Raw genomic sequence first — 21,585 nt, 5'->3', positions numbered from 1 at the left:
ATGCAATCCAAAATATTTTTCCCAACTAATAAGCTGATGATATTTATTCGATTGTCAATTACCATCAGTAATAAAATAGCCGCGCGTTTCTTTTCCTCTGTAAACGATAGATAATTGGATTTTTACGAGTTGACCGTTCGAAAATATTTTGAAATATAGTGCCATTTTTTATATGAAAACACGTTTACTGGATTCTCAGTTACCACTGGAAGAAGGCATAACTCACAGGAATATTTAAATAGGGGTGCAGTTTTCCAGTAAATTAAAAAAGGAGTTGTGACACGTGTTGCAAACCGCAAGAAAATCATTTTAATATGACGTTTTTCTGCTAAAATGATAATGAAGTTATTGATTTATTTATTCTGCAGAAATGACAAAAAAATCGTTTTTCAAAACCAATGATCTGGCCTCATTGATTGGCATTGTATTCAGAAAAAAATCGACTGTCGGTTTTAAATTTAATGTCCATTTACATTAGAAAGAAACTATTGAATTGAAAATAATATAGCTGTGTAAATTAATAGCCCTGCAGAATAATGATAAAGATTACTTTGAAACTAAATTAAAGATTTTGAAAAGTTTTATCCTTAAAGGCAGTGAAAATTTAGGCTGTGCTACCTCTTTTAATGATATTTGCTTATACTGAAGTGAATCATAGGGAATTGAGCTGTTTGGAAACTGGTCACAGATAATGGAGCAGCCTTTTGAGCTGAGGGGAATTTAATGCGACATCGTGCGACATCAATAATTTCGAACTGTTCTAATAAAAAATTCAGGAAACAAGTTAAAAGTTTTAATATCTGCCTGATGTGGTAAAGGTTCATACTATCTCCTCGCAATTTCACGGCAAATAACTTTCAAAAGTGTATGAATATGCTTAGGAACTTTTCTATTTCATCTGTAAATTTGTGAATAGATAGATATCTGGTTAGTTTTACATTCATAAAATATTCATAGAAACACTATGCACGACGCTTTCGTTTACTAAATAGCTGATTGCTGATTCTCGTCACCGCTGACCTGGCAGCACATGGCGAGCAATTAAAAGGGATTTTCGCATGACAGCAAAATTCCGCAATCACCGCGTGGTCCCAGTTGTCGTAATTGGCGCGCAAGAATTGCTTGCAGCGGGAATCGAAGCGCGTTCTCGGCCTGCCGTGGCTGGCCGGTGAGGCAATTATTGATCAGCGATGGAAGCGGGTGCGGGAGTCACGTTTTTCCAGCCGCGCTTCCTCGTTTTCCGCCTCGATTTTTCCATTGGCCGCCCACTCTGGGTTGTCAGACTGAATCTGACTTTCTGGCTGACAATACCGGAGAGCAGTTTCATTTTTATTTCATTTGACTCGGTTCCAAAGACGAACGAACCCCACCTTCTCGCTTTCCTCAGCGCTCCAGGTTGTGCTCGTTTTTTTCTTTATCACTTCTGTTGGTTATGTTTGTCGAAGAAGAGGAGCATGAGATGAGAAAAAACGGAAGAAGAGTTGGCGATGATCCGCGTTTCAGGGCGAAATGCTATCGATAGGCCGGATTTGCTCTTCCTTTTTGGCGCGCCGCGGAAATGAAATCCAATGAGTCCCGGGCTGCAGACGGAAAACTGTGAATAAATATGATTTCGCTGCCAAGACTTGAAACGAAAAGTCAGCAATGATTCTTGAGCAAATATAAATGCAGCAGAATCAGAAACAAACTCAAGGGTAAAAAGTAGACCAAATAATTATAATTTGGAAAGTCTTATTTAATCGAATGTGATACAATAAAATTGTCTTTTTAGACAGGTATAAAGTCTTCTTTAAAACAAAAAATGGAAGAACTCAGCGAGGAACAAAAATAAAGAGAGAGTTAAAAAATGGCTGCTCTCCTTGGAAAAATCTGTTGTGTTTTGCAACAAGTTTATGTATTAACATTATTAACAATATACCAGTTTTGTTATGTAATATAGGTGCAATTTTAGCAGCTGAAGGTACCAGCTGATCTATAAACTTTGACTGTGTAAAAAAATAAATAAGTAAATAAATGATCTCAAAATGAGCTCTAGGCAGTTCTGGGGTTATCCTGGCACTCGGCATATTTCTGCCGCTTCGGAAGGGCTGTCGGAACACGCTATTGGTACATACATTTTTCTGCTTTCGCACCAAGAGACGGTGCAGTGCAACTTGTAAAAAGATTAAGATTGATGCTTTTGCCAGCTCTCTTTCTGTCGGCGAGTTCAGCACGCGGAAAATAACTCGACTGGTATGTGGATTAACGGCCTGGGGCTGGTGCCGCGAGCAAAGTTTCCCACGCAACTTTTAATGCCGAAACGCTGTCGTCGGCGTTTTGCATTCGCTGGCCTAAACTGTGCCGATCAGTTGCTGCCAAGAAGAGAGTTAAGAGGATCGCCGTGTCATTTTTCACTCTGCTCCGCATTTTGTGCTGAGTTGCGGGATGCAGCAGGCCAAGCCAAAAGGCTGCACGCTTGACAAGAGAGAAAATGACTCTGCAGGACAAGCGCAAGATGAATTGATTGCGAGGCAAAAAATGCGAATCCGTATTGTGACAAGCAGTTTTATGGCTCCAGTCGCTACGTTGTTGCCGAGACGCGGCCACTTGATGCAAATCACCATTCGTGACCAGAGGCTTTTCAATTCGACGCTTGAGCAGCGTGAATACAATTTGTTGGCAATCCGACTCTCATTACTGCGGAACTAGAAGTCAACAAGTTTGTCGATTGAGAAATTAGCACAAAATATTCTGGTTAGTTTGAATTTCGTGATTGGAATAAGGATTTGAAGCATACGTTGTCCCTTGGATCATGCAACATAGATATAATTCATAATGTGTGAACCTTTAATATTAGAATTTTGGGGATCTATACTGGCTGCCCAATGTCAGATGTGGCAAAAGGTGCTTAATTAAGGGACTCAAAATGCTCAAATGAGCAGGGGACTCTTCACTATTTGCTGGTTTTCACACCTTTCTAGCGGCTTTGAGGCGGAAAGATGGCCACATTGGGCCCAAAAGCTCCTCTGCGGTCACAAATGGTATCTGCTCGGCGGTGATATTGGGACCCTGTGAGCTCATAGCCAACGAGATGTGTTGAGCAGAGGTTGAAAAAATTCTGTATAGATTCCATATTTTAGTTTTCACAAATCATTCGTTCCATCAACTAAAAATTAGATCTGATATTTCCTTTTCCTAAGCTGACGTGAAATGTATTTGCTGTGCTTTCTATTTTGAGGAAAAAATAAAGCAAGCGAAATGCACATGCGAAGCTTATAGTAGCTGGCGGTTTTGCGCTGACAAAGAGTTGACGTGGGTCGTTAACAGGGATTAGCCAGCGACCGAACTCACCCAAAATCGGCAAAAGGAGCAAAAAGAGCGACCCCTGGTATTGGCCTGCAAAAAGTGCAGCTCCCGGCGCAATTTGCAAACCAGTCCGCTGACCTAATTACTTGCAGGCGAGTGCACGTGCAACACGCACTCCATCAAGCGCAATTAGGATGGCGATTTAGTTTGATCCGCACACGTCAAATGGCAGTTGTTCAGGTTGGGATTTCATTTTGTGGCGGCACGCTAGTCGTGATCACTTCTTGAGTGGTGTGGCAAGAAGTGCAATCTTTTCGCTCTGTTTGCCAGCTAATGCAACAGTAGCGTTAGCGTTGACTGGATTAATATTATTCCAACTGATGGCACAATAAAGCTGAACAGTCGTAAGAGAAGCAGGCCGGTCATCAGCATTATGCGTCATAAAAAATTGTTCTCGCTGCTCTCTCACTCAAACACGAATCAGACGGACGCGGCGGCAGATTTAGCAGAGACACTCGCTCGCAAGTACACAAACTGTCAACGACAGCGCAAGCATAAAAAACTTTGGCGTTGGCGCCATTCATTGCCAACAGAAACAACTTAAATCACCGCGAAAAGAACACCAAAAGAGCTATTTGACGTCGTGTTCTACACTTCTTTATGATAAAGCTATATACTGAGCAAAATAGGGTCGACGCCCTCTTTGGACTTTCGAGCACGAATAAAACTTATCACTATTAAAAGCATTATTTCTACATCTCTCCTGTGCAGCTAACGAAAATTGTTTAAATAATTTGTTCACTCTTCATAAATTTAATATTTATTAATACAACTTAATTTATGGAAATCGAGAAAAGGGTTCCGACATCATCTTCTACAATTTGGACCTTTTACGTGATTCCTTCAGTCGAATCAGTCCCTAGATAATGTGTGGAGCAAGATATCAGTTATTGTTACAACCATTCATTTGAATGCGAGTGATCGCCCCACCCTCTAGAGAGAAGCAATGAGCGATTATTTCACTCTATGGCGGCCTCAGCCAGCGACGAGCGTAAATGGTAAATGGCGAGTCAGGCAATTATCGCAATTTCCACGCCAGTGCTGAGTAATGGAATTCAGGCCACTCGCACGCAGACGCCATGTTCCCTGAGGACGCGTCTCTTTCGCTTTCTGCCTGATTTCCCGCCGGCTCAAGTGTTTGTGCATTCACCAATTCTGTCACGTGTTGTCTGCAAAGGAGATTCGATCGTTGAACATTTTTTTCACATTAATACAGACAACTCTGTATGTACCATTTACTCGGCTAATTTTAATGAATTTTCTTGTGATTTGTTAATTAGTTTACTCTTTTCTGCCTCAGTTTCGGATGAAAACTACATTTTTTCTCTAAGTCCTACGTGAGGATCTTGCAAATTCTGCACGTACACAGCTCTAATGTTTTTACGACTCTATAACGGCTCGAAAACTAAAGTCGTAAAAATAATTGATTAATTCACACATAAAACAGTCTGTCGTCTTAAATCCCAGCCCTTTCATATAATATATGAGTCCGTAGTGTTCAGTTCATCGCTTGTTCATTATTAAACTGGTTCACGTGTGCAGCCGTTCTAAACCTATTATGAATATGGCATGCAATTGCTGTTGCGCAGTAAACGGTAGAAGCTTTATTTCAAAAGCTTAAACACGTGCATGCAAAGTTGGGAATCCTTTTGTCGAGGAATTAAGTGGGGGCGAAAATGATTGCGCTGCTTGGTTGGCCATTGGAGCGGCAACAGCGCAGCTTCGTCTCATCTTTGAGCCTAATTAATTGCGATGCGCAATTGCGGTCCGTTTACGGCAGCTATGGATGCTTATTAAAGGGTGTTCACTATAATGCCGCACACAAACACAATTGTGGACTCTGCACTCGCGTGAATGATATTAGTGCCGCATGTGTAAAATCGATATCAGAATGAAAATATATCTTTTGCCTGATAGCTCCGACTGATAAAATAGAGAAAGGGCGATGAAAAATTAGAGAAACGGCGCCCTTCTCTGAATGGACGCCGGCGTTCTTGTGGCACTCTTTGCTAGGTTCAAAGAAAAAACTCCAAAGTAACAGTTTTTTAACGAGTAATTCAGCTAGTCCATCAGAATCGCCACTTTCAAAATTGAAATTCTGTTAGTTGATAATTTAATTTATTTTAAAATCAAAATTTTCACCGTCAGGAATAATTAACAAGATCATTCATCTAGAAAAGTCATCATTTTAGACTAACTTGCCTCCCATCAAAATCAATTTGAATAATTTAACCCTTCCGTCTATTTTGAGTTAAGCACAGTTTCAAAACGGAATGAAGATTATCGGAATCGATTAAAGCGAATAATGGAACACGCGAGCAATCTGTGAATATTAATGCGAGATCGCATATCTTAAGTTCGGATGCCGGATGTAATGATATTCCGTCGGATTCATCACGTTGCTTTTAGTAAAAATTCTTCCATCTAGATATTACGTTTGAAGAAAAAGACGTTGGAGGTTGAAGAAAAAGACCATTCTTCTCACTAACAACCTGCTATTTTTCTCTGCATTGTGTAGTCTTCATTTGCTGGATGCAGCAGCCGCAACGAGTTTCTTTGTTTCGCCTGACTCGTTACGATGCACGCGAGACAGGCAGCCATTTTTCGCGTCGTGCAGGTAGCGGAAAAAGAGCAGCGGGCGGCCTGTTCTCCCGGGGCGTCGTGCCGGTTGCATACCTGGCGCGCGCACAGTAGGCCAGCCGGAAGAAAATTGCGCTCCCAGCCCATTATTTATGCACACGTCTGCCGCTCTCGAGCAGACGCGCGAGACGATAAATAAATCGCACCCAAGACACGCGACAAGGCCGACGGTCAACTCGCTGACTGAGGCAAAAAGTCGTTCCGGCTTTCGCGGGATAAAAGGCCGCCGCTTTATTCTCCGCCCACAAAAGAGTAAAACGGGCCGAGCAGTTTTATTTTATTTTACTGCTCGTTCAAATTGAGTCTTTTGACTCTATAAAGGGGATCTAGATTTCTCTTTAAGTTCTTGACATTAAACAGAAAAGTCTTGCGACATATGGTAGGTTTATAAAGTATTCAGATGCAAACTGAAATAATTGCTAACTGAGTGCATTCAATTAAATTAAAAGTGAATGTTTTTTAGCACATTATTATTATTTTTGGCCAAACCAAGACTTGTCAGTTTGTATCATTTGGCTCTGTCTATCAGGGAGAAAATGGGGTTTCAGTGAATAGTCTGCCAATTGGCCTAACCCTGATTTAGTGATTTATAATCAAAAAGTATTCATTTAAATATTGCAATCATTTTTAATCTCTCAATGGAATGAGAAAACAATATTTCATCGTTTAGGTAAATTAAACAGTGACTGCCGCGTATTCATTAGCCAAATAATTTTGCAGATTAATATCCGGTTAGCACAGCAAACAAATATTAATAACCCGACCTACAGAGAAATATAACAGAAACTTATTCCATTTATAAATTTGCTGATTTTCTAGGCAGCTGTGAATTTTCTTGACGAATTTCATCTCATTTTTCACGTCTTTGTGGCAGCCTCCGGTCTTATTTTTTCCTACAGAGCAAAGAAATTTAAGAAGAGCACGCGCTAGAGATTAAAAATCCGCGATGCTTGGTGGTTGTTGATAACCAGTGGGAAGACGTGCGCGCGTGTCCTCGAGATTTATGAGAGAAGCGTCGCGAACTCTCAAAAATCTCCAGTTCTCTCTCTTCATAAATTACTCGTCAAGAGCCTGCACAGCAGCAGTCTCTGCATTATCATCATTCCGTCAAATGTGGTGTGAAAGCGAGCCGCCAGAATGGGGGAGGAGTAGAGGCTCAGACGAGGTCGTGCACCGGTTTTTTCCTTCAAACGAAGTATCTGATATACGGAGTCTGTGCAAATCACATCCATGTCATGAAGAAGGCGAGAAGCAGAATGAATAACTCTCACGGCTGCATTTTTTATAATACAACCGTGCAAGGACGTGGACTTGTCAGAGCAGGTGAATTGCAGCTGTTTCCTTTTATCAGAAACTCACTCGTAACAAACAAAACAAACCAGTTGGCCGAGCTTTTATTGATTCACTCTATAAATTATGTGTGTCCAATTTTTGAAGAGAGAAGGACACAATCGATAGGCGAAAACTGGCTATAAAACAACACGTGCAAATAATTCAGCTGCGGATAACGAGCGGCCAAATAAATAGTGCGGAGTGCGGAGGCGCACGCGGCGCAAAATTTATGCGTTTCCCTACTCCTATATTCGAGTTGTTGGAATTTTCCGCTCTGTGCTGCAAAGTTGGGCCCCATCTCATTTTTGGTTGCGCGCAGCTAATTTAACTGTCAATAGCAAACTCCCACTCGCTTTCCACTATTTATATTAATGAGCCCAAAACTTTTTGCACTTTCCTCTGCGGTGCAAACTATCAATCAATCTCTCTGAAACAGCACATTATCTTGCTCCAACGGTGTTCTACTTTTCTCGCCTCATTTGTGATGATCAGACTTGTACCCTCGACGATCTCATTACAAATTTCCTCCTGATTGCACTGAAAACTGCTGAGCAAAATGAATTGTGAATCGGCAAACAGATTTTTTTCGCAGAATACAGACAAGAATAAAACAAAACAAATGTCTTTGAACAACTTTCTTTGACAATCTTGGATACTATATGAATGAGGTCAGTGAGGTGATATTTTCACTGTCATCACCATTCTTACTTTTTTATCAAATTATTAATATAAATTTTACAACGGTTACTCACAAATGCGGAAAGTAAGGAATTAGTTTTACAGAAAATAAAATCACATCGTCACATGTTTTCAGACTATGCAGCCGATAATTTGCAAATCGGACAATTATTGATGATTTTTCGGATAAAAACCGGTTGTGGAAAAAACTGGACTGGTGACGAACCCTTATTTAAACTAATAAGATGAAAGTGATGTGATAAAACGTGAATATATTTGATAAGAAGTACAGTAGTTGTTGAACTAATTATATGCGATTTCCGTGAAGTTGTTTGCTCGTGAACTGCTGATGACCCACTTAAAGTTGCAACAAACCCTACTATCAGAGCAAGTTTACAACAAACAGTGCTCCACATTTTCGCACAAAATGGCTGCATTTTCTTCTCGTGTCGCTCCGGGCTGCAATTCATTTTTTGTCATCGCTCCACAAGATGCGAGGAAATAAATTCCTGCGCGCGTTATTGGCAAGCCAGGGGAGGGCATTCACGATTTCGCCGCGGGCGGTCTCGTTATTCTCGCGTCGCACAGTCGTCACAAAGACAGCATCTCGAATCCAATCACTGCGACGAGCAGTTTTTACTGCCCGAATTTATCGCCTGTTTGCCTGAGTTTCTTATTTCTCGCGCAGCTCTGCATTATTCTCTAGGCGGAGATGCAGATTGAAATTAATTGCCGCGTGCTGGTATTAACTTGTCTCGTTTGTCTCCCATTATTTTGTCGTGAGCCAGCTTGAAAACAAATTGCCGATTGCGAAGGTCTCCTGCATTGCAAACGAATGGCAGAATAATGCATTCAACGCTCGCTCTGATCCTTGCTGGCTTTGACCGGACTGCAAAGCTCCGTTCCGTGCACGCTCCCGCGCAGTGAAAGACTGGTTGCTGAATGAAACGCGACGACTTTGAACTAATTTGTCCTCTGATTCAAGTGTGATGGCAGGAGAAAAATTTCTTTTGACAAATCATCTCATCATTTGACACTCTTCCTCAGGGCAAACTCCTCCCCGGTGCAAGCAGCTTCATTTGCATTCAGCGCACGACCTAGTTCAACTATTTTCCCGTTGTCCCTCTTATCTCGTCGCAAATGATTTATAGCCCGATGCGTTGTGTTCGCGAGCGGCGGAAAAAAGATGAAAAAAGGCTCCACACACGCGAGCTTCCGCATTCACATTCTGCAGTTTTAATTAGGCCGTAGCCGTTAAGGCGGTCGCATCCCGCGGCTGGGCTTAATTGCTTCAAGAACACACATCTTTCCTGCAGGCAAACGCACTAAAATTGTCGGACTGCGATGCTCTAGTACCGTATAGAGATTATTAACTTTCATAGTTCTTGGCAGGCTTTTAATGAGTTTTAAGCTCCACAAAATTATGCAGTTATGTCATAATTTTGCAAAGGTTAGTTTGTTTATACAAAATAAGCGAGTATTATATGGATTTGAATTTATTTTTTCTGTGTGACTCATTAAATTAATTTAGAAACTTAAAAATCGTCTAAAACTGTATTTTGAACCCTAACTATAAAGCAGTTTAATTCTGCCAAACAGCGTCGAAATCATTTGTAAAGCTCGTTAAAACACCTTAAAAACACGGGAAATGGACTATGATACATTCAAATAGCCATTCTCTTGTTGACTTATGGTATTTTTTTTAATCATGAGCAGATTTTTGGGCAACAAAAGTTTGTAAACTTAGAACTATACTGTCAAAATGAAATCAAGGCATTACAAACATGATGGTTTTTAATAAGAATCACAGGCTTTGCAAAAAAAGTTATTTTCTCCAAAAATAAGATACGAAAGAACAATATAAAACAAATCGAATTTAACAAAAAAATGGGCAAAGCAAAAAGGAGAAAACAGGGAAACGAAAATAGCATTGTTTCCGCCTGCGGTGGAAGTTATTTTGGCGTCAGTTCCGAGAAAGTAGAATTGTATCGCGAGCAGTTGTTGGCAAAAAAGAAAGAGGCTTGACAGGTGAAAGTGGAGATGTAGATTTTGATCTCGGGGGCACGTGTGTGCTTTCTCAGGCAGGCAGCGCGCGGCTGCGGCTGCGGCGGCAAAGGGTTTGGGAGCTCGCGGGGGCGTGCAGGTGGGGAGGGGGTGGCGAGGGCGCCCCACGGGGCCCCGCCCCCTGCCGGCGGCGGCGCCCTGCAGCCGGCCGGCTCTCGGTGGGTGCGTGTGACGGTGGCTCGCTTCAGTCGGTGGTCCGTCCGTGCGGGTGTGCAGTCGCTGCTGCTGCTGTTGCTGGTGCCTCTTGCCCTCTAGCTGTCTCTCTGTCTTCTCACTTGTAAATGTCAAGCCCGCCGCTCTCATGTAACTATCCGTCTCTTTCGCATGTTCTGCCTGCCTAGACCCTAGACACACCTTCTCTCGCTACTTGTTACTTGATTCAGGTCTTGCCTCTCCCCCTGAAACGTTTCGTTGCACATTGTAAGTTCGGTTTAGTCCCGAACGCCGGTTAGCTCGTGACAGTTCGTAAAAAAATTCATCGACTCTCTAAGCGACCCCGTCGTGCTAGGAATGATTGATTAATAATTTTTTTATACAAAAAAGAAATTTAAACGCAGGAAATTTTATTAAATTAAAATTCTGCGTGATTAAATAATTAAAAAAAAATTGAAGCATATAGAGTCAAGACTTTTTGTAAATTTTATTTACACGAAAAAAAATTATTTTTCTATTTAAGAACAAAATAAATCCAACAATCCTTTGGAAACTGAAATTTCCGCGCTCGAATCGTGCGGACGGCGGCTGTTGTGAGTAAGTGTGTTGGGGTAGCTTGCTACTCTCTGCTCCTCCTCCGCCACCGCCGCCGCCGTATTGATTGGGTGGCTTGCGAAAAATCGCAATCATCTGGCTGGTGCCGCGGCCACGGCGTTGGGCTGGGGGTCCTTGCTCGCTGTGAGCCCAATTAGCATTAATAATCAATCGGACGGTTATTGAGAGTTGCCTGCTCATTCTGCTGCATTATTCATTGCCGCGTACGGCGAGTGACAAAGGCAGCCATCGACTCCATTGTTGTGTCTACGCGCATCTGCCCAACAGCCCTTTTTTGCCCTTTTCCGCTCGCGCGATATTTGTGTAATTATGCCCAGCTGCTCGCTCCGAGTGATTTCGCGCACTAATCTGCATTTTAAATGGTGCGGCTTTTAAAATGGTTTGGCTGCGACGCCATTATCATGCGGCCGCGTAAATTAATCTGCAATTTTAATTGGTGTCGCGCGTTTCAGAATTATCTCTGCGCGGTTTTTGTGGTACTGGGATTTTTTACTTTGCAGGATGAAATTAAAGCTGTTGCCATTACCAGAGAGATTCAAGGATTCTGCAGAGTCATTATGCACGTTCCAGATTTCCTGAATTATAATTTAATAAATATAATTTAATAAAATATGCTAATAGTTTTATTGCAAAATTGTGCGGCTTATCTCAGAATTAAATCCAATAAAGACTCACTATTGCATAATTTTTAATACGTCAATTTTATAAGCAAATATAATAAAATTTGCACGGTAAATTATAAAGTAAAATAACTATCTTATAAAACGCTCCAAGAAAGCATTAATGATATAAATATATTATTTCTTATAAACGCAGTAAAAAACTTAAGAAATTATTAAATCAACTAAAAACTTTCTATCGGATCTGTAAAATTATTAGTTTTAGTCCTATTTCGATGAAATAATTATTACAATTTGAAAAACCAAAAATTTTAATAATAAGAAAAATCATTTGTTGCACCCCGAAATGGGACCAAACATTTCCGCATGTATACCAGCATGATTACGTAACTCGCAAAACAGCCAAAACTTCAAACTGATTTCTTTACGGTTGCCAGGGATGCAATTGATCGTAATTTGTAAAAAAGATTCATTAAAAAAACTCACAAACGATAATTTATTGCCAACATGTTTGTGGAAGGATTTTTCTGAGAACGCGTACTAGTGAATTCTTTTCCAATGTCAATTCTCAATTACAAAAAGCAATTAAAATGCCATCTAGGAAGGGTTAGAGGCCTTTTGTCCCGGATCTCCGGCGCCAATGCTAACCCTCGAGCTGTGCGCGCAGAAATATGTGTCCCGCAAACCGCTCACAACTCGAGCGAGCTTCCTCCCGGCGAAATGGGAAAATGCAAACGGCTGCAGTTTCGCTTCGTAAATCAAGTGGACGCCGGCTTCCCGTCCACTTTCGCGAACGAGGACCACGTGCGCGTCATTATGAAGCACGACACATTTCGCAATGATAACCATAATAATTGCTGCTGCTTTCAAATGCATGGAAAGGCGTAAAGAGACGGAAAAAGCCACTCTCTTGACAGTTTGTGTCGCTCCCTTCTGCTCTGCCCTCGCGTCAGTGCCACACGGAATCGTCGCTTTTTATGCAAATTAGACGGCTGGCTGGCAGCTCGTGCGCGAGTTATTCTCGTTTTCGCACCTTTTTACAAGACTTTTGATGGTGGCGTGAAATATTTCATTGCTGCGCGACCTTAAGAAATTGAATAGTTCCATTACGGGGCTTTAATTGTTACAGTGAAATGACACCGCAAGAGAACCCATTAGAAAGGTTTATTTCTCATAATGAAACCCTCATTTATTTTAGGGAAAGAATTACTCATTTACAGTTAGTAGTCGACAATTTTAACAACCAAGCCTTCTATGTATAGAGAGTTAAATCATCTCTTTTAAATGAAGGTATTATGAAACGCATATATGCGTGCGACACTAATCCTATACAATCGATTCTTACAAGTCTTTGCTGCTTCTCTTAAACTAATTCTTTTTACTAAACATTTAAAAAGATGATATTTTTCACACTGTTCCCCACAGGATCGACATTTACAAATCTCCTGGGGTTCATAAATGGTACATCTGAGTTGAACAGAACAAATAGTAATATCATTGGCATGCAAATCGAGTAAATACATGTATATCCTCAAAATTTGTCACCCTCCAATTCCCATTCAACATTGTTTGAGTTTCATAAAATGCATCACAAATCATCTCTTTTGCTTTTTTATTATTTGAATACATATAATGATCTTTAGCTCCTTTGAAGTTTACCAATTTTCCTCCCCTAGTGATAATGATTAAAAATTATTAACTTTGCGCATTTAACAATGCGCGAATCTTGAAGTAGCAATGGAATTTCATTTTTGACAGTGCCAATCGATTCCTGAAAATCGAATTGGGTCAAACGACAAGGAGGGTCAGCGAGCAGTCAATCATTGTAGAGAAGCTTGCGCTGAGTGTCGTTGTGGCGCTGCCGTCTTGGTCTTAGGACAGCGCCAGGTCCAATCAGAGCACCACTTACTTAATTGCTTCTCTGATTTGTCGTCGGCGTTATTTTGCAGCACTTTTTGCTAGGTTCAGACCAAAAACCACTTAAAGTAACGGCTATTATTACGATTCCCTCGATTTTCGGCACGTCGTTTCAAACTTTCGAACGATTAATTCGGCTTCCTGACTTATTTCCTATTTCACCCCTCAGGAAACGATTAACACTGACTCTATTGAAATTCCAGCTTTGAAAGAAAGAAATTTAAAAATTAATTAAGATTGAAATTTTTGGGTTGATATTAAAAATTTAACACCAAGTCAACCATACCACCCAATTCATTTCTTCTAACTTTGCTTATTTATAAAAAGGTAAATTCGTCATGCTAAATTTCTATCTTTAATTTTAAGAATATTTCCTTCTCACAAGAAGCAAGTCAGGACCAACTTCTATCGAAATTACTTTATCCATTTGAAAATGGACTAGCAGCACTCGTCGTCAGCAGCTTCTGTCCAGCGTCCAGTGGCAACTGTGCCGAAATGAGAAAGATTTGATGGGAGAGAGAGAGAGAGCGCGCAAGCACGTCCACTTTTAGCAGGTAAAGGTAAAGCAATTGTTTGGGCTGCAAACTCGGTGGAATTGAATGCAGATCGTCAGAAATGAACACTCGTTCTTCTGTGGCTTGGCTTGTCTATATTGTACACAATTCACTCGATGGAAAATTGATGTTGTCGTCTTGTGTTGCCTGCTGAAATACAGTAAAACAAACGCTGTGTGCCTCGCTCTCGCTCTCTTTCAACACTCTCCCACTCTTCTTACCTCTCTATTACCTTGGTAACCTGTGACGGAATATGTTTCTTGTGTCGCAAGCTTGGATCGCTGTTATATAAATATAATTTGTTCAAATCAACGCATATATTATATGGATTTTTACCATGTGAGCTGCATAAAAACTTTCAAATTCTATTTTACTAATGTTTTATTTTTTCTTATTGTTAGGGGTAAGGAATTTAAATGGTTTTTACTTCTGATGCAAAAAGTTTTTCAGCTTAAGATGATTTCAATTCTGGTTTAAAGAGCTAAAAATTTTAATAAAATTTAGTTATTAAATTTTTTTAGAAGTGCTCATTCAAGGGTCTGCAACGAATGGAACCACAGAAAAAAATGTAAACAGATTGAGAATCTTTGAAGAAACCCTAATTAAAATTGATCGTTATTAACTAACAGAGGAGTCATTCCAGTCCTCAAACAATGAAATTTTATCACCAAACCATAAAAAAATCCTTCTGCGAGGTCGAAAGTATGAATTGCATTATTTCCGGTACTATTCGTCAGAGCGTAAGATATAAAATTGGATCGATCCGAAAAGTTCTCCGCCTTCTCAGCTCAAATCTCAACTTTGCTGCTTACTGGACGCGCGCGTTATTCCGAGGGCGCCATAAATTTTTCGTTCCGACTCCCACGCGAGGAGCCAGAGGAGCGAAAGGCCGGGCGCTGTCATAAAAAGAGCAGGGTCTTCTGATATCACAGGGGCAGAACGATAAGAGCCGTCTCAATAATAAAAACGAGGAAAGGCTGAATAGCAATTAGATGGCGTGGCAAGCAACAGCTACAAATATAGTGAAGAAAGCACGCCACGCTTGTTTTGTTGCGTGTTTCCACCTAGGCCCAGGCCAAAGCAAAACACGTTGCCACCACCACCGCCGCCGCTGGCGTAATTTAATCAAGCAGCCAGCCCACAATTTATTTCGCCCTGTCATAAGCGCGGAAAGCTTAAGTGCAAAAATTTCATTACTGCGCAGCCAGCCGTTCGCCAACAACACACCCGCCTGTCAAAAACGAGGAGGAAAGAATTCGCTTTAATTTTCGCTCTGCAGAGACAATAAGATAAAGGTTTCAGCATCGGCACGGCTCTTTATAAAATTTAGGAGTGGTTTGAAATTTTTTCTGTACCGATTATTTCCTCGGTTGTCTTTTTTTCTGAAAAGAGCTAGTTAAGTCCGATTTTTTCCTAACTCTACAGTAACTGTTAGGATTATCAACCAAGCATTTCTGAAATAAAACGTATAAGGTTTGAGGCTGAAAGTGCAATTTTTAAGATTTTGTAATCGTTTTATATGCTCGTGAAATTTTGCTTAACTTTTAAATTGGTGATTTAATTTATAATAAAAAAATTTTATTTTTAAAAAAAAATCAATGGAACGATCACTGTGCCGTCACCCGACCGAGCCGCCCCCAGAGTCTCCGCACACGAAAGATTGAATGTAACTTTTAAATATTGACAAAAAAAAGGTAAAACGTGAATAAAAAATGACATTAAAGGATAGAGTTACTCCCCACGGCGACCATAGGGTGAATCGTTTTCATTTGATATTCATAGGTTTGCCACGAGGGTGCACTTGCAGTGGTCGAGAAATCGCGCATCGCAAAACAGCACCCAATTATATTTGCAACGCCACGCTTACTGATTTAAAGTTTTCTCCGTCCTTGGTTACGTCCTTTCGCAATAAAATCCGCAGCATCGGAAAGAAATCCGAAAGAAATAAACTGACAAAAACGATTTACCATTCTTGCAGTTTGATGACCGTTGAGAATGAGGTGCGAAATTCCTTCACTTTTTATACCAAATGCCGTCCAAGTCGAAGAGATTGCCTAGCTGAGCGCAAAAAGCGAGACGCACTCTTACATAGCGCTCGCAGAAGATGATTTATCGATTGGACTGAAGCAAACTCTCTCACTCTCGTCAAACGGCTCTCGGCGGGGGTGCAGATGGGGTGGCTGGGGCCAACGGGTCAGTTCTCATGCCATCACGTGAGCCTTTCGGTAATAATTGCGAGGCGGCTACAAGAAATTTGCATGGGTCGATTAATCACCATGCAAATTGCGAGCGCCTCTGCTCTCAAGACAAACACCGCCGCCGATACTCGTGGTCAACATGCATGCACAGACAGAAGGGGATAAATAAGGCATTGTTTCCGCTTGCCAGCGCAGATGAGCTGCACACACAGCGACGAGAGACCCGAATTCAGCTGCTGATTGTGCGAGCCAACGCTCACTTTGCATGCTGAAACACAGACACGTGTTCATTTACTCACTGACGGCTCTTGTGGATTCTCAGCTATTTACACAAAGGGTTGATTATGAAATAATTAAAGTGGATTGATATTCTGATTAATTTTTGTAATATTGGGCTGAAGCTGAATTTTACTTATCTTACCGCGTAAATTTAATAAAAAGGTTTACCAACAATTTTGATATAAAAAATCTCGGCAATAATATCAGAAATTATTCGTACCCTTTCATTCTTAAATTAAAATTAGATAGATAAGATAAGATTGAATTTAATCGATTTATAATAGCTTACACGCCCATTAGCAGCGTCAGTTCCTTTTAAACTGCGAAAGATGCACATTTTCCACTTTTCATGGGGTTGAAGGGGTTGGAACCCTCTGACTGCATCAACTACTTAATGCAAGTCATGCATGACGATTCAAACGGTGTGCAGTTTTTGCAAATAAGACATTATTTTCAAGCCGTTTCAACTTGAGGTGGAAAACATGTTTTTTTCCAGAAGCTATCATAATACAAAACAATGTGTCAACTAAATCTCGGGTTATAAGAGCTTCATTTACAAAAATTGCATTTTGTTCAACTTTTTCTTCACCTCCCATGATGTACGGAAGTCGTTTCAGGATGACACACATTCAACCCAGTTGTGTAGTGAGGTGTAAACAATAAAATAAATGTAAAATACCACGTTTGTTGTGATGCGAAGTTCGAAATCCCGGAAAAGCAACATTTTGTAGCTTATTATTTTTTAATAAAAAATAAGACAAAATTCCGTTTCATTTTTTACGTTCCTATTCTAACAAGCAATGAAAGTAATAGTAAAATGGCATCCCTATGTAGGATGCCATGTCACATACTGCTGGAATGCTGCAAAAAATAATGAAAAAAATCAGTTTCTCGATCAATTTACGTTTTTTTTTTGCTATTTCTGTTGTACCAATATTTACCAAGATACTTGTTACATAACATACACTATACTAAATGTTTATGTACTATGAGATGGATTTTTGATGATTCTGACTTTTTCACCTACTACTTTGTTCGGGTTAGAAGCAAAATGGTTTTACTTGACGAGACGTGTTCACCCAGAACAAAGTTAGGAATTGCTCAAAATCCTTGGGTTTTGATCTTAGGACGCTCGTTAAACCCGCATAAAATAGGAAATTCTAGGGTTTCTCAACGGACCTCCTGGTCACATAGCCTGAGTTTGAGCAAATAAAAAATACCGGACTCGCAAGGCTAGAACTTTGATGCTTTCAGAAACTCTGACTCATTGAGAGCTACAGTCTATACTCGCGAGAGTTATTTATTGCAATACACATGATTTATTTCCAGAAAAAGTTGCGTATTTTGCAACGTATATTTAGAACCCTCAAATATGCTGTTTGGTGCGGGGATAAGTCCATATGTGAAAGAGTTGTTGATGAGAGGACGGGAAACGCTCCATTAGATTATTGGGCGCGTGCCTAGGCCAGCGAGGGGAAAATAACAATCGTGTTTATTTATGAATCCGCAGAAATTCAATCGGAATAATTGGCTAGAATTAATGCCGTCATAAATAATCCGATTGCAGCAACAGCAGCAGTGTGTTTCGTTGGCTTTTTCTCCTTGCCTCGCGTCCGACTCTCGGCGCATATTGATTCGTTTCCTCCGAAATGAAACGCGAGATGGGAAACGGGGTGAAATACGAGCGGCCGAAAAAAACATCATGAAATCGATGGATCGAGTAGTGCAGGCCGAGCTCGTTAAAAAATGATCATCGCGGTGCAGCGGCGGGTGTGTAGCGATCGAGCGACTGAATGCAAGCAAACCTATCGCGCACGCCTGCCGAACTGACATCCGTCTTTTCACTCTTCCGGCAGCCTGTGAAAACTAATCCGTTTTTGATTGCGAAATAATTACGCTGTAAAAAGAGAGCTTTTCAGCCTTTTTATGAAGAGGCTGAGAAGTCGAGAGGAACCTATTCGCGGCTGAATGGTTTGGATCGAATTGCACTTCTTTTGAAATCTGATTGAAAAAATGAGGTATATATAGACATAAAAAAATTATTTTACAATGGACGCAATTTAAGGAATGAATTGCTTACAAAGCAAAATTACAGAGAAAATGATATGACGCCGGCCTCGAATCAGCAAAAGTATTTATAAATTATCAGTTTCTAAGCATTTAACATTTTAATAATTTTGCCAACTATCATCAGTGCAACACCCGCTTGTTTGTGTAAAATTTTTGAAAAGGAAACAAGAAATTCTTTATTCTTTCCTGAAGGATGCGAATTTTGCTGCCCGATCTAGAGAATTTGATGGAAGATTAGTGCCATGATACTAATTTCTCTCGGTAAAACAGTGTTTTATGTACAATGTGCTATTTTCCTACTCTAGAACGTTTGATCCCTCATACTCTGCACATGAGCATAGTCATCGTAAATGTATATATATATACACACACACACATCCTAAATGATTGATTCTCCTTTTTTCAGTTTAAAAGAAAATAGAAATTCGAAACATCTGTATGGACTGGCTTTTCATATTGCAATTTCAATTTTGATCTATTCAATCAATTCACGTACATAAAGTACATTGTGCTGCGCAAAAGTGGTGAACTGCCGGCAAAGTGGAATGAGCAAAAAGTGCGGCGAACGAGCCAAGTGGAATTAATAAGGGAGCAAAAGTAGCGGTAAAAAGCTTTCTTACTTAGTCAGCCGGCACAAATGGCGCAGGTTTATCGTCGTGAAATTAAACTTGCCTGAAACCGTGTTATTTCAACTCATCCATTATCCTCTTTTTCTGAAAAAAAGGCGCTGGAAAGCTGCTTCTTGTGATTTATTTGCTCCAGCCGCTTTCCCACCAGCCACAATTTGTTTTCGGCGTCCTAATTGAGCGACTGGCCCTATTAGAGTCCACTCTCCTCGGCCACTTTTTCTCTAATCCTCCTTCTTGAGAAGGATTTTCGTGCAAAGTGGATCAGTCCTTTCTAAATCGATCGAGCTACCTTGAGCCACTACTTCTAATAAATCCACCACACCTTTTCGTGCATAAAACACATTTTCTTGCCGTGGCAAGATTCTGAATTACCTTTCCACTCTCTCTTCCTCTCAAAATCAGTCATATTTACTGCGCCCCCTCTGTCATCAGAGTTTATAAACAAATTAAAAGCCTGGAAACTAAGTCCGGAGAAACTTCTATGTCAAAGGTCTAATTTTCCATTATCCCCCGGCAGCTCAATTAAAAGTTTTTAAAGATGATATGATTTCTCCCTCAACTCTCGCGAAATAATTAATTTCAGCGCCTTAATCTCCCACTCCTCCACGTCGTCGCTGCTTTCGGACCTGAGGAGCTCGTGAGAGGCGCCTCGCTGTGTCTTTGTGCCAAGGCGAAAACGACTCGAGATCAAACACATACATGCACATACAGCACCATGCAAAAGTAATCTTCCTTTCAAGCTACATAAAAAAGATTCAGCACCACCCTCGCTGGCAATGAAAGTCGGTAATTGCGATTTGCGGGCTGCACCGCCGCAACGTCCAGGGGATGTGAAGCAAAGTTTTCAATTATTTTTTGTTCAAAATTTTAATGGTGTATAAAAAAATCAGAATTATATGATTTATAGAAAAATTAGAAAAATAATCTCTAGTTACAGCAGCTTCTTTAATTATACTATTATTTGTATGTGAGAGAGGGAAAGCAGGGGACTTTACTATTTTTTAATCATTTATTGAACTAATTGTAAGATCATTGAGTTTATGAAATATTAAATTAACCTGCAGTTAAAATAGATAAAAAATGTTTTTGAGCTTAGATTTCAACAAAAATGTTTTTCTTTAGATGTATAATAGGCGTCCGTAAATTAATAAAAGCCAAAATTTTAAGAAAGATCAAACTACCATATTTTCTTGACAGCTGGTCGCACTTCAATAACTTTTCCAGGAAAAAAGCGAGAGGAAATGGATTCCAGATATGTTAAAATTGCAAATTTTAACAGCTTTCCTAATTGGTCAAGCACTCAAAGCCGCTGAATTATAAAGTAAAACTCGTGACCTCTGTGTCATTAGTAAAATCTGGTTCAAAAAATAATTTTTAACATCAGAAATCGGTGTGCTTTTTTGTAAAAAGCGCACGACTGAGTTTCCTATTATGAAGGAACTTATTGTCGGAAAATGTTTCGATTTGTCACGTCCCCGCGCATTCAGCCCTTTTATTTTAACTCGTACAGAGCAAGCGGCTGCTTTCAAGGCACGTGAAGAGAGTCTTGTATGTGCTCTTTGACCGCTGACTAAGGAGACGAGCGAGAAGAGCGTGCAGCCGCCTCAAATTACGCCGCCGGGGGCCTCGAGAGACGCAATTTCTTAAAAAAGGCCTTTTTATTTTTCGCCAGAGTGGCCGTCGTATACACAATTAGTGCAAAACGGCCTGGCATGCTCCATCTGCAAAGAAAGGGCCATCTGGCATGCAGCGTGTTCGACTCTAAAACGCTGCGGCGGATATTGAAAAGGCATTAATGCAATATTAAAGGCGGCACTCGGCGGGTCGCATCTGCCGCCACCGCCGCAAGATGAATGACTGCCGACGGACGAAACGGGGCCCTTCGCTGCGACATCAGGTGCTCGTTCAGCAGCTCAACCATTTTAATATCGCGCCAGAGCTCGTCGAGCGGCAAAAAATTGCCGATGCACACTATAAAACAATAAAGTACTCTCGGGACGGACGGGCCCCAGCACTTTTTGCGCATAAAGTTCAAGCGTCGTAAAATTGGCGATTGCAAAGCCGACGAGCCGAAAAAATAAATTAAAAGCACGTGCAGACAAGAGATTCGATTGCTGCTGAGTTAGCCAGATGTGCGTTTAGTTTTTTTTTTAATATTTTAATTTATTTAGCACGAAAGTGTACACAGACACATTTAAAATAATAAAAAACATGCGCGTTCTCAAAAAGTTACAGTATTTTTATCACAGTTGAAGAAACTTGGGTTAAATCCTATGGGAAAATCACAGCTGATATATATACAGCCATTGTTTGCTTTTACAAAATGAAAAAGTGTAGGCGTGTCACATGAAAAAATGTATGTTTGTGACAAAAGGCTGATTTACAGTTCTGGCCAACCATTGCAGGAGTGATACAAAATTCAGCACCTGTTTGGGAAATTTTCAAAAGCTGCTTCTGAACTGTTGATATTTTTGCTTTGCAAGATTGAAAA

The 21,585-nt window shown here is 40.5% G+C and overlaps 1 protein-coding gene across 7 annotated transcripts in view; it reads left to right on the top strand.

The window, feature by feature from the left end:
- The window catches only part of LOC135934852 (neo-calmodulin-like), a 100,544-nt gene that overhangs the window by 35,300 nt on the left and 43,659 nt on the right, over nucleotides 1-21,585 (top strand). For 2 of the 7 annotated variants that reach the window (XM_065476871.1, XM_065476854.1), the window contains exon 1: nucleotides 10,238-10,362. The exons of 2 other annotated variants lie outside the window; for them this stretch is intronic. The gene's annotated coding sequence lies outside the window, so the exon portion shown is untranslated. Of the gene's footprint in view, nucleotides 1-10,237; nucleotides 10,363-21,585 lie in introns of those variants that run through there. 3 more of the 7 variants (XM_065476861.1, XM_065476888.1, XM_065476906.1) reach the window with 3 other exon arrangements.

This window comes from Cloeon dipterum, chromosome 1, assembly GCF_949628265.1.
Source record: "Cloeon dipterum chromosome 1, ieCloDipt1.1, whole genome shotgun sequence".
In the NCBI taxonomy this organism is placed as follows: Eukaryota; Metazoa; Arthropoda; class Insecta; order Ephemeroptera; family Baetidae; genus Cloeon; species Cloeon dipterum.
The sequence above is the reverse complement of the archived record's forward strand: the minus strand, read 5'-3'. Positions and strand labels throughout refer to the sequence as shown.